The sequence below is a fragment of the Lathyrus oleraceus genome, chromosome 5 (assembly GCF_024323335.1).
Source record: "Lathyrus oleraceus cultivar Zhongwan6 chromosome 5, CAAS_Psat_ZW6_1.0, whole genome shotgun sequence".
In the NCBI taxonomy this organism is placed as follows: Eukaryota; Viridiplantae; Streptophyta; class Magnoliopsida; order Fabales; family Fabaceae; genus Lathyrus; species Lathyrus oleraceus.
In genome coordinates, this window is record NC_066583.1 from 588,143,037 (window position 1) to 588,151,519 (window position 8,483).

The following is an 8,483-nucleotide window of genomic DNA, read 5'->3' on the forward strand; positions in this document are numbered from 1 at the left end:
GAGTTCTATGCAAACGTCATGCATCAAGAAGACGGGGTAGCTTTCAACTACCAAACAAGGGTAAGAGGCAGGATCATTTCTTTTGGGAGAGATGCCATTAACTCATATCTTGGTAATCCTCTAACCCTGGGAGAAAACGAGCGGTGCGAGTATCGTACCCAGGAATTGGCTAATGTGTGGGATCTTCAAGCGGTGAATGCTACCCTGTGCCTTAAAGGAAAATCATTTGACCTAAATGATCAAGGACTTCCAAAATCTTGGAAAAGAGAAAATTTAAATCTGGAAGCAAGGGCATTTCTGGTGCTGCTATTAAGCAATATTCGGCCAAGGAGCCACACAACCACAATCCCTCTGAATGTAAGGTGTTTGATGTACTACATTATGATCAGAAAATCTGTGGATGTAGCATCAATCATAGTGGGAGAAATGAGGAAGATGGCTATAAGTGGAACCAAATTTGGTGGTAAAGCAGGTGTGCTTGCATACCCGGGGCTGATCATGGGACTTTGCCGTCGGGCGAATGTTGCCATTCCGGATGAAGTACACTTCTCTATCACTAGTGTGATTAATGATGCCTATCTGAATAGGTTCTGCCAAAGCCAAATGGATATAACTGAAGGAGCTGGAACTTCGTCATCCAGACCCAGACCCCGACCTCACACTACTCCAGTCTTCGACCAGATGGTGTTTGCCAATTATTGTTGTGAGAGATTTGAGGCTTCTAGGAGGTCTCAGTCATTTATCTTTGATGCTATGCAGCAACAATTCCAGAACACGTTCCTTGCACCCGAAGCTCGCACATTTCCTTCTCAGGCGGAATATGTGGCTTATGCTAATTGGCCTGAGGGCAGGCCAGATTTTATGGGGGGTGCAGGAGGTGGTGCAAACCCTAATGATGAGATGGAGGACGTCCTTGGAGCTGTTGGTGGTGGCCAAGAGGAGGAGGATTGAGGAGTTGGTGAATTTGAGGAGTTTGTTGTCATTTTGAGTTTTCTTTGTATTATTTTTGTTTTGGAAAAATTTTGATGTACTTTTGGGTGGCTCTAGTTCACCAAAACTTTGTTTTTTTGTTAGTTGTTTTGATAATTGCATGAATACTATTTAAGATTTAAGTGTGTTACAATCAAATTGGTTTACCAACATTTTTTGTTTAATTGTCCTTACTCTTAAGTCAAGCTTAAAGCAGCCGAGAAATGTTCGCAAAGAAAGAAGCATAGGACACTTCGAGTGGTGATGATAAGAATTAGTGTCGGCATTTCAAGGTACACTTTATCGCTTTCTAGACTTAACATGAGTAGTTTGATGGTATGTGCAAATTCCATATCATAAATTCATTGAAGTATATGTCATTTTTGAATCAAAATAGGACTTAACCAATTGTGAGGAAGCTTTCCATTGTACACTAAAATGCGGGAAACCGAGCATTATTTCAACTCATTCTTATCATGCTAAATTATGCATCAATCTAATTTTGTGTGAAAATTTTGAAAATGATAGAGGCATTGTTTGTGAGAAAAACCGCTTGACCAAAAAGTTTGAATCAACTAACCTTGTGAGGAATAATCCTTAGTTAAACCCCTTTGAGCTTATTTTAGGATTCATTTGAGTGATCATTGTAAAATCAATTGAAAATTTTGGAATAAATGAATCCTAATCTCTTTCGTATCAATTGAACCCTCAAACCGAGTTGTTTGCAAAATTTTGCCTTTTGCTTATGCCTAAAGTTGGGGAGAATAAAGAAAGAAGAGTTGATTAGAAATTTAGAAAAGTGAGTTTTTATGAAAGGGTAAAAATATGAAAAGAAACAAGAAAAAGAAATCACCCTTGAAACCATAGAGCAAAGAAAAAAGAAAAGAAAGAAAAAAGCAAAGAAAATGCTCATGGTTGTGTGGATGTAAAAAGAAAAAGAAAAAAGATAGGGATCAAAGAAAGGGAAATTGTGTAAAGTTGAATGTTTGAGAATGCTCCCTTAGAATAGGCAACTTTGTTGAATTCTCTTAATCATATCCTTTCTTGTAACCTAAGGCACATTACAACCTTTGAAAGACCTCTTGATTCTTAATTTTTACATGATTTGATATTTGTTGTGATAACCGCATGATTTGAGTTGTTGTTGATTTAATTGCTTGGATGAGTGAAAGTAACCCTTCATGTTATTCATCATTATTTTGATGTGTGTGTAAGTTTGATTCAATTTTGACATATATGGCTTTGAATTCCTTGGAATGATTTTTGCATTCAACCATTTCTCTTATTCATGATTTGTCTAGAATTGAGATAGGTGGATTGAGAAATTGTCAAACACTTTTGAACCATTTGAATGTCCTTGGTAAATCTTTGTTCAATCTTTTGTGTCATTGCTCTGGTTGTGAGGGTGGAAACTTTTGTTTAGGGACAAACAAAATGCTAAGTTGGGGAGAGTTGTTAGGGACCAATTAGTACTACTTTTTATATCATTTTATTGGTCCCTTTTACCAAGTTTTGATGTAATTACACACTTTTATTCTCATTTCTTTGTATAAATGCAATTAGGTTTAATTTATTTTGTTTTGAATAGTTATTTCACATATTTGTTAGTTTTGTAGAATTTTTGGATGAGAGAGCTTTTGGAATGCAACATCATAATATGGAAGATTTTGGATGAAGTTTGCAAAGCAAGGAAGCTGATATAGCTTTAGTTCGCGCCGCGAAGGCTGCGAATCCAGCAAGCTGATTTTGGGCCAAGGGTGTTGTTTTTCATGACCAGCTGTTTTTGTCATTTTGGTGTCTGCCTTGGGATAGCTTTTCTGTTTTGGATGAAAATGATCAAACAAGGAAATGTCAACCCTTTTAGAAAATGAGAACACATTATTCTAAGACATTAATTATTATTCATACATTGAGATATATTTTGTAAGAGAGAAAACAGAGTTTTTCTTCCATTGCATTTTACTTTCAAAATGATGATGAGGAGCTAAACTCCATTTTGTCAAGATTGGAGGTAGTGGTTATTCTCATTTGTTTATGTATTCCATTTGATTCATATATATGATAAAAGATTGTTGATGTATTGAATGCTATTTTTGCCCTAAGTTGAAAATCAGATTTGAGTAGTTGTTGAAAGAGATTATTTGAGTCTTGACATAAAATATATTTTCAAGTAGTGAATAAGTTGTAGAGATAGATTTGTTCATTACTCTTCATTGGTATCAACCATTAAAGATTGTTATATTGATAGTTAGGTGGAGAGATCGTCTAAGGATCAATATAGTGATTATCACAATATCATTTAGACATAAATGACATTGAGAGGATACTTGAACATCATCAATAATCTTAAATCTATATAGTTATCATAAGGAATCATAAGCATTTGGAATAGTGAACTCCAATCTTGTCAAGCTTTTACATTTGATTAAAACCATTTTACTGTTTTTAGTGACATTTACTCTCAAGATAACTTTCCAAACAAAACAACTTTGTTACTTTCTAAACTTATAACAATTTGGATTATAGAACGGCGGTAATAACAACCAATCTCTATGGATACGATATAAAAATATTTGCCGAAGATATATTTTTCAACAATAGCCTCAATCATGTTCTTCATATGTAAAGATATCTTCTTCTTCCTTATTCTCTCATTTTCGTGTATGTTGTTATGTTTCACATGATTTTCACATGATTTTCTTCTTGTTCGAGAGTGTATGGTTTTTTTTTGTTATATGTTACTGTATGTTTCACATGGTTTTCATATTATTTACTTTGGTTTCACATGTATTGTTGTTGGTTTGGATATGCTTTACTCAGATTTCAGATCCTTCTCTCAACATGAATTAAGATCAAACTAGTGGGAGAAAACTTGACCATGATATTGAGGCTTCAAAGGAGGTTATTGATATGCTGGATTTATTGTTGAACAAAGCCAAGGAAGCTGAAGTTGTTAGGAATCCCATTACTATTGTTGAATCGTTTGGTGGAACATGATATAAGAAGTCTCTTATCAAGAATCTTAATCCTGAAAATATAAGGAAGGTAGATGCTATTGTGAAAGGGCCTAATGAATCTAGATGCAAGTGATTATGAATCAGATGAAGAACTTTAGAACTGCATGAACTCAAATAGGCATGAAGGTTGGAGATTTCCCTTCATGTGTCCAATAAATTCTAGAAACTAGGCATGAAGATTGAAGATTTCCCTTCATGTAAGTATCCACGTAGATTCTAAAACTCTTGAAATATAATTCACAAAGAACTTAAAATTTAATATGAAAGCATCCATGAAGGATTGCTCAAAGAATGATCATTCAATTTTTATGAAAATATCAATTGTGATTTTTATGCATCCCTAAAGAATTATATTTCTTCAATTGGGAACCTTTTTCATTCAACAACTTTTTTATGTAGTTCTTTAGGAATTTAATCACAAATATTTTATTAATAAACATAATATTACATGCAATTCTTCGGAGATGCTTGAAAAGTTCTTCATGATCTATATAGCAAATTCAATATTATCTTTAGGGATATTTGATAAGTTCTTCAGAAACTATATATAAGAAGCTCAATATTATCATTTAGGAATATTTGATAATTTCTTTAGGAATTATATAACAAATTCATCGCTATCCTTCAGAGATATTTGTTAAGTTCTTCAAAATTTACATAACAAACACAGTGTTTTATAATCCTTCCGGGATTATTAATAATTTAATAAAATATAATATCAAAATTAAACTTGGGTAATGAAAAAGAAAAATAATAAAATAATAAACTAATAATATCTCTGTAATTAGTTCTTGAACTGAGCTTTTAAGATTTAGTACAATTTCGTGCTAATAACATATTATAAAAGAAATGATTATGAATATCCATCAATTAAAAATCTCATATTTATTTTCTATTTATTATATATGTTCAATAAATAGGACTCATATTATATCTGAATGAATGACTTACTTAATATGAGAATAATATAATAAACTTTCTTCTTCTCATTCTCTCATTCATCTCTACTCTTGTATTATATTTTATAACAACAACTTTGTTTTTTTTACTCAACATCTATTTTTTAATTGATAGGAAAATCCATGTATTGTTTAAGGTATTTAAAGAATTGAATTGAATATTTTAAAAAATAAAAATGGATAAATTGTTAATATAGCTAAAATGCATCTACCATACAGCATATAATGGAAAACATTAATAAAAGTCACAAGTAAGATAGTAAAGACCTTGGTATGTTTAAATATTATTATTTTCTAAATAAAATAGTGGATATATGTTAAAATAGATTAAATTTCATAAAATATTCATTGATAAGTTTAAAATTTTGAAAATGCACCCTTAATAGAAAATAAGTAAATTTAATAGCTATCATTTAATAAAAGAAAAACTACTTTAAATTAAAAATAAAAAATAAATATTCATTTTTAATTAGGATATACATACATATATTTTTTTATTTATATGAATAATCAGCATATATAATCAGATATTTTCATTGTCGTTATTCCACCGATTATTTTATCAATATATTGATGGTATTTCACCGTGTTTTGACTCATCGCATACGACATTTCCGTTGTCAATATGCTCAAACCGGCTTTGAGCACATTACCTAGGGTTTTGCTTGTACCTCTCAATTTCATTTTTGCCTTGCACGTCCTTGCGTTATGTGATTTTGATTCACATCCTCGCATTACGATTTTAATTCGTGCACGCTTCAATTTTATTTCTTTCGATTTAATTTTTTAATGTTTTTGTAAATATAATCTGTGTTGCTATTTTTTTCTCATGGCTTACTCTTAGGACTTCTTACAATGAGACCATCCTCTTGCACCTACACTTATTCATTATTGTTCTTGATTGGGTTTGATTTAATCGTCTTGTTATCTTATATCCTCATTCGACAAAATATACCCCCATTCCCATGATGTATAATAATTTTACCGCTTTTATTTCTTTGTTTGTTTGCTTGTTTAGCTAATTCTAACACAAGAATAAAATCAACATTTTCTTAAAAAAGATATAAAAAAATAAAGACTTAATCCAACGTCGAGTATTTTCTCAATCAATCCATTTCTTTCTATCCCATCTTCTTTTAAACCATTTCATTCAAACCTTTCGCAATCGTTCATCAAATGCTTGATCCAACATCAAGCCATTTTCACAATAAAACTCAAAAACACTTAAAGCTTATCAAACATTGTTCAATAAAGATGGAAACTGAACGGGATGGATACCACGAGCTCCAGAGACTAAGATTCGAGATGGATATCTCGCTCATCCTCGCTCTCGCAATCATTCAAAACTTTCAATGCGGTTCAAACCTTTTTCTTAATCAAATCTCAAAAACACCTAAAAACATCAAACACTTTTTGGAAATAAGATGGAAATGGAACGTGGTGGATACCACACACTCCTGAGGCTAGGATTCGAGATGAATATCTCGCCCATTCAAGTTCTCGCCATTAATCAAAACACATTCAAATCAATCAAACTTTTTCTCGCCACCGTGCGATTGATCCTTAAACCCTTTTCTCAAACAAAAGGTATTTTGTTTTAAGACGATGCAAAAATAATGTTTTGTCCACTTGAACGTGTGAGTAAGCTTACGACGTTGCCCATGAATATTGATTTGTAAACCCATTCGACTTGATGCAAACATTCCCTTCTCCACTTGTTTTGGGTAGTCTAATAATGTTTTCATCGATTGGCACAAAGTAGCTTTCGCTAAAATCGACCAACAAAAAAACATTTTCTATCCAGAACTACGTAAGCCTTGAGTTCTCTATTGCACCCGAAGATACGTAGGAGAAGGATTTATAAATCTTGTCAGGCTCATTAATAAAAAAGTTAGATTTAGTTCCTTTCTTCCCACATTAATAAAAAATCCAAAAATATGTTCCCTTTTCTTTTGATCTTATTCTTCTTTCCCTCTTAATAACTTGAGAAGTCTAACATTTCTAAGCTAACACTAACGCCCACAACTAACCTAATGGTTATCATTGAGTACAACGGACGTGAGGGGTGCTAATACATTTCCCTTGTGTAATTGACTCCCGAAACCTGATTTGGTTCCGACGACCAATATCATCGTCGTTATTTCTTGGGTTTTATCAATATTTTCCCTTTAGATTTTAGAAATAAATAAAGTTCAGTGGAGACTATGTTCAGTCCATCCCGCGAGCGTGTAATTGCGCATCGCTAAGTCGTGTTCTCATTTTTCGAGGTGCAACAGCTGGTTCTTTTAAGGATGATCCAGAAGAGAAGGAATAGTTGATTAAAGTAAAAGAAAAGTATCAGACCCTAGAAAAGAGGGTGATGACCATGGAAGGAAGTGATATCTTTGGTGCAACTGCCTTGGATATATGCTTGGTCTTAGATTTAATTATCCCAACCAAATTCAAAATGCCTGACTTTGAGAAGTACAAAGGCCATACTTGCCATAGGATCCACTTGGTAATGTATTACCGAAAGATGGTCGCCCATACTAGAAATGACAAGCTACTCATCCACTTTTTCCAAGACAGTTTGAGTGGAGCTTCGTTGAAGTGGTATATGGGCTTGGAGAAAAGCCTTATCCAAAGCTGGCAGAATTTGGCAGATGCCTTCCTTCGGCAGTACATGTACAATTGGACATGGCACTAGACCAAAGGTAGCTACAGAGCATGACGATGAAGGAAAAAGAGTCCTTCAAAGAATATGCATAACGTAGGAGAGAATTGGCAGTCAAAATGGAGTGTCCCCTATTTGAAAAGGAGTTGAATGGCATATTTATGGATACCTTGAAGGATACCTACTTTGATAGACTGGTTAGTAGTGGAGCTTCTGGATTTACAGATCTTCTTGCAATTGGAGACCTCATAGAGAACCAATAAAAAGATGGAAAGATTCTCAACTATGCTAGGGCATTCAACGCTCCAAAGAAGTTCCCTGGAAATTTCCAGAGAAGGAAAGAGGAAGAAGCCAATGATATCTCTGCTGATAGGGAAATATCTTTCAAAAGGAGGTCACAACAGCCTTTGGTATACCAACAGCTGGCAATGCCCATGTGATATTATGCACAACCCTATGTGGAGCCATTGCGCCAACTTATTAGCAAGTATCTCCTCCTGCTTTCCCATACCCTTTCTCTCAGGTGTCCCAAGAGAGCCCAATAGCTCCCATGTATCAGGAAGCACCCACTTCTCAGAATAACCAATAACCAAGGCCTTAAGACCCATAATGTTACCAAGCTCCATTAAATTGTAATGCTTAAATGAATCAGAATTGCACTAGAAGACCGATGAATCAATTTGACCCAATCCCCATCAGTTACAACCAACTTTTCTCGTTTCTAATACAAAAAGGTTTGATTGTCACTAGGACTCTTCTTCCGATGCCGGAGTCATACCCCCATTGGTATGACCTAAACACACATTGTGATTTCCATGAGGGCGCGCCAGGGTATTCATTATAAGGTTGTCATGCATTGAAGGCCAAGGTATAAGACCTAACAAA